This window comes from Orycteropus afer, unplaced genomic scaffold (assembly GCF_000298275.1).
Source record: "Orycteropus afer afer isolate SDZICR_OR568_19922 unplaced genomic scaffold, OryAfe1.0 scaffold00016, whole genome shotgun sequence".
In the NCBI taxonomy this organism is placed as follows: domain Eukaryota; kingdom Metazoa; phylum Chordata; class Mammalia; order Tubulidentata; family Orycteropodidae; genus Orycteropus; species Orycteropus afer.
Window position 1 is genome coordinate 20447990 of NW_006921603.1, and position 13879 is coordinate 20461868.

The following is a 13879-nucleotide window of genomic DNA, read 5'->3' on the forward strand; positions in this document are numbered from 1 at the left end:
GTGGTCAATGACATGAGACAAAGTATATGTGAACTGCTGTATGGAAAGTGAATTTGCTCTGTAAATATTCACCCAAATCACAATTAAAAAAAAAGCAGTACTCCACACTCAGGGCCTTGAAACAACCATCCCATGTTACCTTTTACCCTTTCATGTGGACAAGTGTTGACTCCCAATCAGACTGTGTGTGTGAAGAGGCTCCCATGATGCCCAGCACATTCCTCGGCACTTGGAAAATTGTTCCCAGATACTTGAGTAATTGTATTAAATAAAGCTGAGTTCTGGTCCTAGTTTGTCATGCCCTGGATTAGTGATAGAACAAATTATTCCCCTTCTGTGAGCCCTCATTTCACTTTCTGTTAAATGAACCTACTGAGTGATTTCTAAGGTGATTTACAGCTCTGACACTTAGTGCTGTTTTGATCAGAAGTGAGCTGTGAAGAGCTTTTTTCAACAGAAATACTAGTAGCTTCTCTCTGCTTTTCTTTCTGGATCTCCAGCTAAACATACAAATTCAAAGTTTGGTTTTTTGGGGAAAAATCTAAAATTACTAGCACCTCAAGCTTTTTTTGCTAGCTGTGATTTTTAATTTATTTTGAAATTAAAAATAATTGTTTGAGCCTATCTTTCCTACTGATCACAACTAGAATCTCTGGACAGAACTCAAAAAGCAAGTACTTGAGGGCTCGGGAAAAGTAAACAAAAGCAGGTGGCTTGTGAAGAGAGTCAAAACCTGGACAGGTAGCCCTGGAGCGGGAGTAAATTAAAAAAACAAAACAAAACAAAACAAAAAAACCCAGGTCAACAGGGCTATCCTTACACACCTGGGTGACCTGAACCTCAGAATTGTACTTCACTCTCTGCCTCAGCCAGAAGGTTGCCAACCCAAGCTACCAAACCCAAATCAAACCCACTATCATCAAGTCAATTCTGACTCATAGCGACCCTATAGGATAGAATAGAACTTCCCCATACTGTTTCTAAGGCTGTATATTTTTATGGATGCAGACTGACTCATCTTTCTCCCACGGAGTGGCTGGTAGGCTTGAATTCAAGGTACAGAGGCCAGAATTTCCCTAAACCTCCCTGTACTCTGGAGGAGGCTTCTCCCAGAGGTTGTTAATAGGAGTACTATATGCAATAATTAACTTGCTTCTTCCCAATCACTTTACCATCATTGTCTGGGTTTTGTTCAAGTTTATGTTCTTTTTGAAATCACTAAGAATAAAATACTATGTTGTGAACATAATTTGATTTTATAAACCCAAAGAGTGTCAAATTGTCCTGCGGTTTATCTCTTTATGAAGTAATTATACCAATTATAAGAGGTGGTGTTTTAATAGGAAATGCTACCCACTTGGCAGACACTATTGATTTAAAATAAAAGAAGTGATTAAAAACAATTTATGAATCTCTCTTGGGTAGAAGTATAAAACCAATATAAAATAATTGGATTCTGATTCATGGAATGAATTGTGCACAACTTTCTTGAATGCTATAGTTAAGGCAAAATCACAAGGAACTATAACAAAGGTTTGATAGAATGTTCTATGTCTCTTTCCCACTGTGAAGATTACACCATTAAACTCCAATTAATGTTTCATTGGGACTCTCTTAGCTATTTCGCTAAATTTATTTTTCAGCTTAATTTAGGATGAGTATTATGCATCTTGGATATCCAGAATTTCCATCAGTTTTCTGAAGATGTGTTCCCTTTATGCTTATGTTGGAATACAATTTATTATCTAATTCTCATAATTAGCATTTAGCAACAAATTAAGAACTCATTCTTAAGTGGTTCATTTTTGTTTGGGGTCTCAAAAGGATTCTGGCCTAGCTTTATGAGAAGGAAGTAGAAGAAAAAAAAAAAAAGAACAACTAAACAATGGTGTTGCAGAAACGTAGTTCTTCATTGAATTCATTTCTTCAAAAATTCAAGAAAACAAAATGCTGTTTCTAACCATAAAGGCGTGCCTAAAATTAGTGACTCTGTCAGAAGCACAGGAAGGAAATACAAAGTCAAATACTGGAACCCAAGTGTGAGATAAGGAAGTCAATAAACCTCACCATTTTCTTTCTCTTCACATCCTGCCTGAGAACGTTCTTAGAAGAGAGTGAGAAAAAGGGAAAGATTATGATAATTAAATAAAGGGAAAACAGTTCTTTCATTTTTACTTTTAAACTACACAATTAATACATGAAAATACACTTTAAAATATCAAAGCAATACCAATATAAATGGAGTAAAAAGTAGCAGGTCTCTTCACACCTCTGCTTCCCACTTCCCACCCCCACCATCAAAGGTAGCAACAAGTTAGTGCTTCCTTTCCAGTAGTTTTTATCTTTTTTTACTCAAATGGTAAAATATGGTACTGTTCTGTGATTTGATAGTTTAATCTAACAATACATCTTGGAAAACTTTACATGTCAATGTGTATAACTTCACTTTTGTCTTTTCAAAGAGTTGTGTAGTATCCCAAAGAATAAATGTATCATAAAGTCCTATTCATATATATTTGTTTCCAATTTTTCACTATTATAACCAATCCTTTAATAAATCTTCATATAATATCTTTATATAGATATGTTATTGGGGGTGGATATATGCATAAATGTGGAATTACTCGGTCAAGGGACAAAACACATTTACATTTTGGTAAATACTGCCCTCCAGAAAGACAGTATCCCTCCAGAAAGACTGCCAATTTATACTCTTGCCATCTGGTGGGTGTCTTACTTGCATTTTTATTGTTTTTTGAAAAATAAAGTTGAACATTTTCTATGTTTATTAGTCTTCGTATTTCTTATTTTTTGATTTGCTTTTTCATATTTCTGGCCATTTTTCTATTGAGTTATTGGCTATTTTCTTCATTTGCAAGAGCTCTTTACATAGCACCTTTTCTGTTATATGTGTTCCAATACTTTTCCCAACCTATTTGTTGTTTTTTATGTTTATGTTTTCTTTTGCCATATAAATGTTTTAAAGTTGTATGTAGTGAATCTGTTGCTATTTTCCATCATGATATCTGGGCCATGTATCATATTTAGCAAAATAAGTTTTAAGCTAGAATACTTAGTGCTGGCATGAAGTCATGGGAGAACAGTGGGCATTAGGAGCCCACAGATCTGATTAGAATCCTGCTTTTCTATATCCTGGCTATGTGGTTTCTAGCAAACTCTTAGCTTCTCTAGGATTCAGTTTCTTCCTCTTAAAAAAAAAAAAATCACATTCATACCTTCTTCTGGCTATCTGTTGAGAGGGTGAAATAAAATAACATCTATAAAAAGGCCTAGTGCTTCACTCATGGTAGGCAATGAGAGAAGTTTGAGATAGCAAGAATGGAAATATTACATATCTGAAAGGAAATGTCAGTGGGATTGTGGAGTGAAGAAGACTGGAGGAAAAGGGCTGAACCACTCTGAAAGCAATCACTTTTAGATAGAGCAAGACTGCTTTTTCCACTTCTTACATAGCTGTTGTTGTGTTGTTGTTGTTGTTGTTGTGTGCCGTAGAGTTGGACCCAACTCATAGCAACCCTTCCTTGGATTTCCAAGGTGATATCACTATGGAAGTAGATTGCCCAACCTTCCTTCCAAGGAGTGGCTGGTGGGTTTGAACCATCAGCCTTCTGGTTAGCACTCAAGTGCCTTAGGCTCTTACATAGCATCAACCCTAAATTCCTATCATACTCCTGATTTTTTGTTTTAATGTTTAGGAGTCCATAGCAAATAGAAAATTTTATATTCATTTATTGTTGACCAATGTAATATTTATTCCAACTCTCTTCTTATCTCATTTTACTTTAAGATTCAATATAGAAGATTTATTGTATGTTGGTTGCTGAAATCGGACATCACTTAAATTTCATTAAATGAGGAGATTTTTAGAGGACTTTAAGAAGCTGCCAGCTGTGAAATATTTGCAGGTTTGCTTTTTTGTTTTTTAGTATTCATTGCACATTCCATCCAATTTGTGACTTTGGAAATTCCATTTGCTCGAACAGAGGCAGCTGGTGCAGAACCCAGTGAGAGAAGGAAGGGAGCTTGCAGGAGCTGAGTAATAAATAAAGACAATTCTAATACAAAAAAAAATTAAAATTAAAAAGCTTTGGAAACACAAGAGATGAAAGATTCAACCCATCCACATCACTTTGATGAAATAAGGAAGATTTTTAAAAACTCATGTTACTTTTTTTCTTTGTTTTACTAAAGCAATGGAAATTCAAATTTAGTAACAAATTTCCAGGAAAGCATGTAGAGCTACAAAATATGACCAGAATTTCAAATCGCTAGACTAAACTTTTTTTCTGTTCATTTTTTTCCCTTTTAAGAGTTTAGATTGAGATTAAACAATTTACCTTCGGCAATTCTCTGAAATTTCCATGTTCTCTCTCTTTGTCCTGTTTTCTGAGACAAGAACACAGATCTTCATACCTCACTCAAGATTTGACTGAGTTGACGACTGTCTCCTTGAAACATTTTCTCCACTTCAGTTGGAGAACATCACAAGCCCACAATTTCCCTCCTCTTTCATCTGTTTTTCTGATTTCCTTGTCTCTCTGTCACCTAAATGTCAGAAACCCCACAGCTCAAGTCTTCTGCCCTCCTTTGGTGATCTCGTGTACTCTCGTAGTTTTGAGCACTATCTACATGCTTTGTGGAATCCCTGGGTGGTTTAACACACTCAGCTGCCAACTGAAGTTCCACCCATAGGTGCCTTGGAAGAAAGTCTTGGAGATCTACTTCCAAAAAGTACCAGCCATTGAAAACCTGATAGAGCACAGTACTACTCTGACACACGTGGAACCATCTTGAGTCAACTCAACAGCAACTGCTTGGTTTCCTAAGGCATTTGACTGCTAACCAGAAGGATGGCAGTTCAAACCCACCAGCCACTCCTCAGAAGGAAGGTTGGGCAATCTACTTTCGTAGTGATACCACCTTGGAAACCCAAGGAAGGGTCGCATGAGTCAGATTCGAATTGACAGTAGTGAGTTTGGTTTGGTTTTTTAGGGTAGACTCAACTGTTTACTTGACATCTCCATCTGTGCATATCAACACATCTAAGATCCAATATACCGAAAACTGAGCTCTTGAGGTCACCTCCCAAACCTTATCTTTTCACAGAGTCCCCATCTCAGTAAATAGTGATTTCATTTTTCTAGTTGCTCAAATATCCTGGTGTTATCCTTGACTTCTTTTTCACTCTTATTCCTCATATCCACTCTATCAGGAAATGCTATCTACCTACCTTCAAAATACATCCAGAAATTGAATGATTTCTTACTACCTTAATTCAGCCATGCTAGTCAAAACCACTGTCATCTCTCACCTTGATTATTGCAAAAGTCTCTTAAGGACCATCTTCAGTAAAGTAGCTAGATGTAGCAAGATAATCCTGCTGAAATACTTGTCTGTTCAAAATCTGCCATTGACTTCTCATTCCATGTATAATAAGAGCCAAAGTTACTACAATGAACCAATAATGACCGAACAGGTTTGCCCCTGCCCTCATTTCCCTCCTTGTAGTCACTCAGCTCCAGCACTGCCACCTCATGAGCCCCTCAAGGTCTGTGCACTTGCTATTCTCTCTTCCTGAAGTTCTCTTTCCCCAGATATTGGCATTGCTCACTAGTACACTTCCTGTAGGAGATATTATTGTCTCCTCCCACAGGCCTTCCCTGGTTACTCTGTCTAAAATTGCAAACCTCTCACCTCTGTGCCTAATACTTTCTATACTTTTTCTCTGCTTTCCTTTCTTCATAGCAGTCTAAACTAGCACCATCATCTACATTTGAAAAGGCTGCATATTTCAGTCATTTCTCTTGCTCACTCTTGTCATTCACACTAGAATATAAGATCTATGAGGGCAGAAGTTTTGTCTGCTTTGTTCACCGAAACTCATCAATGCAAGAATATAATCAACATCACTGGATTAAACGTGTACAAATTGTTGAGGTGGTATGTTTTGTTACGTATATTTTCACCATAATAAAATGCCTAGAACAGTGCCTGGCCCGTAGTAAGTGCTCAATAAGTTTTGGGATGAATAAATCATAGAAAATGGCCTGATCTATTCATGCTTCCCATGAGAAGGAAATAATATAATATAGCAATATAATATAAAGGACCATTCTCTGGAGAAGGATATCATGCTTGGTAAAGTGGGGGGTTAATAAACAAGGAGAAGGCCCTCAACAAGGTGGATTGACACAGGTATGGCAGAGATTGTGAGGTTGGCACAGGACCAGGCAGTGTTTTGTTCTGCTGTGCATAGGGTCACTGAGTCAGAGATGACTAGACAGCACCTAACAACAACAACATAATGAGACATCATGCATTTCTTAGAGAGGAAATGTTTCTAGCCGCCACAGTAATTAGACAGCTCTCAGCTGATAATTAGGGCAGACAAATGGTGCAGCACATTTAAAAAAATGAGCAAACAAATAAGTGTAATTACCATAAAAACCCAAAAGCTCATTGTTATCAAGTCACTTCCAACTCATAGTGACCTTTTAAGGACAGAGTAGAATTGCCCCATAGGGTATCCAAAGTTATAAATCCTTACAGAAGCAGAGTGCCTCATCTTTTTCCTATGAAGCATCTGGTGGGTTCACAGCCCAGTGCTTTAACCACTGTACCACCAAGGCTTCTTATAATCATCACACATAACATTAATTAAATATCTTAAAAATCCACTGCCATGGAATCAGATCCTACTCATAGCGACACCTTCTTGGGTTTCTGGGGCAGTACCACCACGGAAGTAGATTGCCCAACCTTCATTCTGAGGAGTGGCTGGGGGCTTTGAACCCACAGCCTTCTGGTGAGCAGTCAAATGCCTTAGGCACTATGCCACCAGAGCTCCTAATTAAATATCTCACCAATGAAAAATAACAGCTGAATTCTGAGACACCAGGTATTCCACAGCTGGTAGAAAGTTTGGCATAAAGAAATGTGTTGCTTCAAATATAAATTACAAAGATGATTCTACTTGAAATAGTCATTGAATATACTCATTTGTTTATTATTGTTTAAAAATACTATCTAATGCAATCTAACCTGTTGATTTTGCTAATGAAGTGGAATTGGCTGGTTGGTTTGCCCAGAGAGGCAGAGCTGGGGTAGATCCTACCCTTCTGACTCCTTGTCCAGTACTCTTTCCCAACCCACCCCACATTAACTTTTTGGAAATAGGCAGTGGTTCTCATACTGTCTGCATGTTGGAAACACTGGGAGAACCTAAGAGTAAACAAAAAATGTACTAAAGCCAAAGCCCCACTCCAAGGCCCAGTTGTTGTTGTTGTTATGTGCTGTCGAGTCAAACCCGACTCATAGCAACCCCTCCTTGGGTTTCCGAGGCAGTATCACTACAGAAGTAGCATTGCCCAACCTTCCTTCCGAGGAGTGGCTGGTGGGTTTGAACCGCCAGCCTTCTGGTTAGCAGGCAAGTATCTTAGCTACTGTGCTACCAGAGCTTCTCAGTAGTATCCTTTAAAATCTCATTGGGGGTATTTAATTTGCTGCCAGTGTTGAGAACCACCCACCTAATCGTTCCATCTAGATCTTGTGAAAGGAACTTTTTCTCTTTGCTTGTATTAGTTAGCACCCCCAGTTGTTTCATCACTTCTCCTCAGGGAAAATAGATGTCAATTGATGGATACCTCCTTGCCTCACCACCAACCGTGCCTAGAAGCTTACCTGCACCCCCACCCATCCTCTCGCCTTCCCCCATAAAACAAAAAAGGTACATTTTCCCCTGTCAGACATATCTCCACTTGGCACTGGACTTCAGGAATTGGTCTCAACTCACTCATTCACTCTCAACTCAACTTACTTTGTCTCTGAGATTTTTTTTTTTTTTAAATCATTTTCCATTATACTGTTTCTTTGTGTTTGTTTTAAAATCAGCTTTGAAACATGCTCAAATCACTTAAAACTTGGGGAAGGAGAGAAAATAGACCCTAAACTCTGTTTTATTGTTGTCCTTTCTCACCTCTAAGAAGCTCTGGTGACACTGTGGTTAAGGCATTGGGCTATTAGCCAAAAGTTTAGTGGTTCTAATCCACCAGCTACTCTGTGGGAGAAAGATGAGGCAGTCTGCTTCTGTGAAGATTTATAGTCTTGGAAACCAAACGCTATAGGGGTCACTACAAGTCAGCATCGACTGAATGGCAGTGGGTTTGGGTTTTTGTATCTCACCTCTACATTACACAGAACAGCTCCTGTTTCCACTCCTCTTTCCATTCATTTTTTAACCCACTGCAATATATGGCTTCCTCCCAACTCTTCTCCCCCAATTTACTACCTCCTCCGTTAGCTGAAGCCAAAGAACACTTAATCTTTGGCTCAAGAGGACTCTCCTTAATTGACACTATTGAAGCATTCGACTCACCTGCCATTTTGAAACTTTCTTCCCTCATGACTCTTGTGATTTGCCGCTCTTCTTGTTTTTTCCCCACTTTTCTGGCCACTTCTTCCATGCTTGTCTTTTCGGTCTTTCTTCCTCTTCCTACTCCTTAAATATTCATGATCCCAAGGGTTTAGGCTTCCACCCTCTTCTCATTCCACTTTTTCTCTTTTGATCATACCTCCTACCCAGTTTTAGTTACTATCTGTGGTGGCGCAGTACCTAAGGCATTTGACTGTTAACCAGAAGGCTGGTGGTTCAAACCCCCCAGCCACTCCTTGGAAGGAAGGTTGGGCAATCTACTTCCATAGTGATACCACCTCGGAAACCCAAGGAGGGACCGCTATGAGTCAGATCCGACTCGAGAGCAGTGTATTTTGTTTGTTTGTTTGTTTGTTTTTTAATATTCTGATGATTCCCAAATATGCATTTCCAACCCAGATCTTTTTCTGGAGCTCTGCACTCCTATACTCTACAACATACAACATGATCAAAAGGCATTTCAAACTTCATCCATCCAATACTAAACTCATCATCCTCCCCCTAAATTCTACTTCTCTTCTTGTTTTCTCAATCTTGAAGAATCATCATCCTCCAGATGCCACAATGTAAAGCCTTCTCCTTCTTTCTCACCACCCCTCAACAAGTCAACAATTACTTCTTAACCACTGCTCCATATGTATCTCTTAAATCTCTTTCTTCTTATCCTTTCTACTGCCACACACTTAATTCAGGCTACCATGATCTACATAACAGATTTTTCAATGGTCCCATGTATTCAATGCTACCCCCTAGCCATCTGGTCATATCCAACTTAGAGCAACCCTTTCTTGGGTTTCTGAGGCAGTATCACTAGGGAAGTAGATCACCCAATCTTCTTTCTGAGAAGTGGCTGGTGGGTTTGAACAGCCAGCCTTCTGGTTAGCAGTCAAATGCCTTAGGCACTACACCACCAGAGCTCCTTTCTAGAAGCATATCACTGTAAAACACTTTTATATTCCTTCATTCTTTAGAAGGCTTTCAAGTGTCCTCAGTACAAATTTACAGCAAGGCATAACAGCAGCTTCAAGCATGACTTACTGAATCCTCTCACTTCATCTCTTACCACTCTATGTGTTACATTCTACATTCCAACCACACCAAGCTCTGTAGAGTTCCATATTGGGCAACATTCTTTCTTGCCTTCGGTCTTGTGTATTACTATTGCCTTTGTCTAAATCACCTTCCCCCATCCCCTTTTAAATTGAGAATTGCAGTCAGCCTTGTTGATACACCCCTCGGGAACTACCCATGACCATCAACGGGAGAATGGATAAACAAAGTGTGGTATAAACACACAATAGAATACTACTCAGTTATAAAGAGAAATGAAGTCCCGATGCATGCCACTACATGGATGAACCATAAAAAATCATGCTTAGCAAAACAAATTAGTTGCAAAAAAAAAAAAAAAAAATCAGTTGCAAAAGAACAAATACTGTATGATCTCACTAATAAAATGAACAAAGAAAAACCAAGGTTATTATTGGTCATTTGGGGTGGGATGGAGGGAGAAAAAGGAGGTTTTGCTTAGAGGGCATTGAGTTTATGTTAATGGTGGTGGAATGATTGGAAAAGGATATTGCAAATAGTTGTACAACCTGAAGAACATAATAGCTATCACTGTAGAAATTGATGAGTTGGCATATGTTTTGTTGTGCATATTTTCATCACAATATATATTAAAAAAAAGTTCAGAAGCTATTGTCAATCATGATTTCCCCCATGTGGCCAGAGTCAAAGGAAGATGGTCTGCAGGCAGACAGCAAGGAGAATAGGCAGATAAACTAAAAATAAAAGAAAAGATGAGAGGCGGAATGAGAACCTAATTGCATTGAAGTCCCTGGTTTCAATTGTTAAATAAGATTCAGTTACATTCTTGATTTATGGTTCATGAGAAACTTTTATCATACAGTCTTCTTTTTTGCTTACTCAAGTTAGACTTGGGTTTCTATTCTTTGTAATTGAAAGTCCTAACATAATTTTCTAGAATTTAAGAAAAAAAAAAAAAGCCTTGTATTTTTCTCCCAGAATCTACATGATTTTTTTAAAAATAATTATTAGCATGATTGAAGGTGTTTGTTTTATCTTGTATATTAATTTACCCGATATTGAACCAGGACCATTGCACACAGAAATATTTGATGTTATTTTCAGGAGATTGTTACTGGGGTTAAACCTTAAGCCATCCTGACAACTCCTACCTATATCAACTTCTTAGCAATTGCAGCCAGAATAACTGGCAGTAGATGTAATTCAATTGGAATAAAAGAATCAATTTTAAAAGCCCATGAATGACCACTGAATTGCACTATGGATCCTATTTGGAAGACTAAGGAAACTAAACTTGTTGGGCTTTTTTTTTTTCCACTTTTACAAATGTTTATCATTGTTATCTTTCCATCTCAACAATTATGCCTGGATAAAGACATTGCACACCATCTTAGAAGAGGAAAATCCCTCTACTAGTTTCAAAATGTGAGTAGACTATGGCTAACCAAAATGTTCGAGCAAACTGATGCAAATTTCCTTTTCTATGACTACATAAGCAAAAATCTTTTGCATAGTATCCAGTTTGATGTGGTGTAGTATGTTAGAGAGAAAGCATCCTTGTCTGTGCTTACACAGAAACCAGGTGACTAGGGAAGTACTGACTTAAGCATCACCGCCCACATTGCTTGCTGTGAACAGGCTTAAAGGTTACTACGTGTCATAACCATTAACACGCCAACTTAACAGAAATGAAATCTCAGTGCACATATGGAGGGAAAGGTATGTGCTATAAATGAATTGTCTGAACACAAACTAAGGCTCTTCACATACATTATTTCAGATAAATTTCCCCACAATCTGTCAGGTAAGTATTATCATCATTTTACAGCTGAGGAAACCAAGTCAGAGAGTAGCTACATCTTGTCCGGCATCACCCAGTTGTAAGTAGTGGAGCTGGCTTTTGAACATAGGTCACCCCACTGGTACTCCATGTGCCTATTAAGCATTATGATGTACTGTGACTTCTTCAAGGAATATGAGCTCCTTGGTTAAATTGTTTCTGTAGATTAATGTTTGCCACATCTTACTGTATTCTCCTTCCTGGTAGTTGTTATAGATTGAATTCTGTCTCCCAAAAATATATCTTAAGTCCTAACCTCTAGTACCTGTGAAGGTGGCCTTGTGTGGAAATAGTCTTTGAAGGTGTTATTAATTAATAGAACATGAAGTTAAATGTGATACATACATACAGTGGAATATTTTTCCACCAGTAGGAGAAATGAAATCTTGATATATGCTACAGTATGGATGGAGCATGAAGACATTATGCTGAGTGAAATAAGTCAATCACAAAAGGATAAATATTGTATGACCCTGCTTATACAAAAAAACAATAAAAGACAAATGTGTACAGACCAAAGTTTATCAGTTGTTACCAGGGGCAGGAGAGAGGGGAATAAGGTGGATTAATAGTGATGGAAAATTGCATGCTTAAGGGTAAGGTTTCAGAGCCGATTGTTGTAATTGCTGTTAAAAAGTTGTGCACCTATAAAAATTTGAATTGGCAAAAGTTGAATGATAAATATATTTACAACAATAACAAAATAAATAAAGAAATAAAGATAGCTGCTGAGGCTGCTTAGGTACAACCAAACACCTCATGGGATTTGGTTCCTTGATTTGGAGGTTTAGGGTCATGGTTTCATGGAACATCCCAGTTAAGTGACCTGATAACATGGTAGGGCTTCTGTTCCACCTCCTAGATTGTTGCATAGTGCTTGTGGTAGTTAAGGTTGTGTCAACCTGGCTGGGCCTGCTTTTGACCAGAGCTCCTAGGGTGTGTCCTAATCCCATCCAAATGATGTCATTAAAAAAAACAGAAGACAAAGGAAAGACAACCATATGATGAAGGACAGAGACAGAGTTGGAGGTATGCTGCAGCTGCAAGCCAGAAGCTGGGACAGACAAAGAGGGCTCTTCCTCAAGAGCCTTAAGAGAGAATGTGGCCCTGCCGAGACACTAGATTTAGACTCCTAGCTATAAAACTGTGAGACTATAAATTTGTATTGTTTAAAAACAAACCAAACTCACTGCCATTGAGTCAATTCAACTCATAGCCATCTCTCCTTGGATTTCCGAGGCAATATCTCTACAGAAGGCACTCTGGTAGCATAGTGCCTAAGGCATTTGACTGCTAATCAGAAGGCTGGCAGTTCAAACCCACCAGCCACTCCTTGGAAGGAAGGTTGGGCGATCTACTTCCATAGTGATACCGGATTGGAAACCCAAGGAAGGTTTGCTATGAGTCGGATCTGACTTGATGACAGTGAGTTTGGTTTGGTCTTTGATCTTTGGTATCTCTATGGAAGTGAGATACGTTCTTGATTGCTGCTTCCATAGATGTTGATGGTACATCCAAGTGAAATAGTAAACTGACAGACAAGTGGTGGAGATTATATATATGTGAATGTGTGTATTAAATTTCCTGAATTTGATACCTGTACTATGAAATTTAAGAGCATATCTTCATTAATATGAAATCACACTAATATAGTATAAGGGCATTATATATGTGAGCCACATATATTATGATAAAATTAGAGATAAAATGAGAGAGATAAAAGAAAGAAGGAAGAATAAAAGAAAGGTGCCAAGATATCAGAAGCAGGTAATATGGATAAATCTTGTGTGGGAATTCTTTCTATGTATTGTTCTCATGATTTTTTTCTAAGTTTAAAATATTTCAAAATATAAGGTCAATAACTAAAGTGTGCTAGCTTAAGACTAGGGAGTTCTGGTAGCATAGTGTCTAAGGCATTTGATTGCTAATGAGAAGGCTGGTGGTTCAAACCCACCAGCCACTCCTTGGAAGGAAGACTGGGCAATCTACTTCTGTAGAGATACTGCCTCAGAAGCCTAAGAGGGGTCGCTATGAGTCGAATTGACTTGATGGCAGTGAGTGAGGCTAAGACTCAGGAATCCTGGATTCAGAGATTCAGATTTTCCATTACTCATCTGAGTGATGTTTGTCATTTCACATAACTTCTCTTGACCCCTTGTCCATAAAATAAAGAAGCTATTTGTTTAAATAATGCATGTCGGATTCCATCATATTAATAAACCTCAGCTCACCCATTTACCTACTTTGGATCATTTCAAGCTTTTCATATTACAAAGAGTGCTGAGGTGAACAGTCTCATACATACTTCATTATGCTCATGCATAAGTGTTTCTAGAGTAGATCCATGTGTATCAACATGGATAAATCACAAAAACAAGGTGAGTGAAAAAAAAAAAGCACACTGCAAAAAGATGCATTTAATCTAAGGGCAAATTTAGGGGCCCTAATATATGGCATAAATAGACTATCAAGCATAACTCAAAATGCACAAACAGCAGAAGAGAAACCAGATGACTGGGACCTTCTAAAAATTAAAT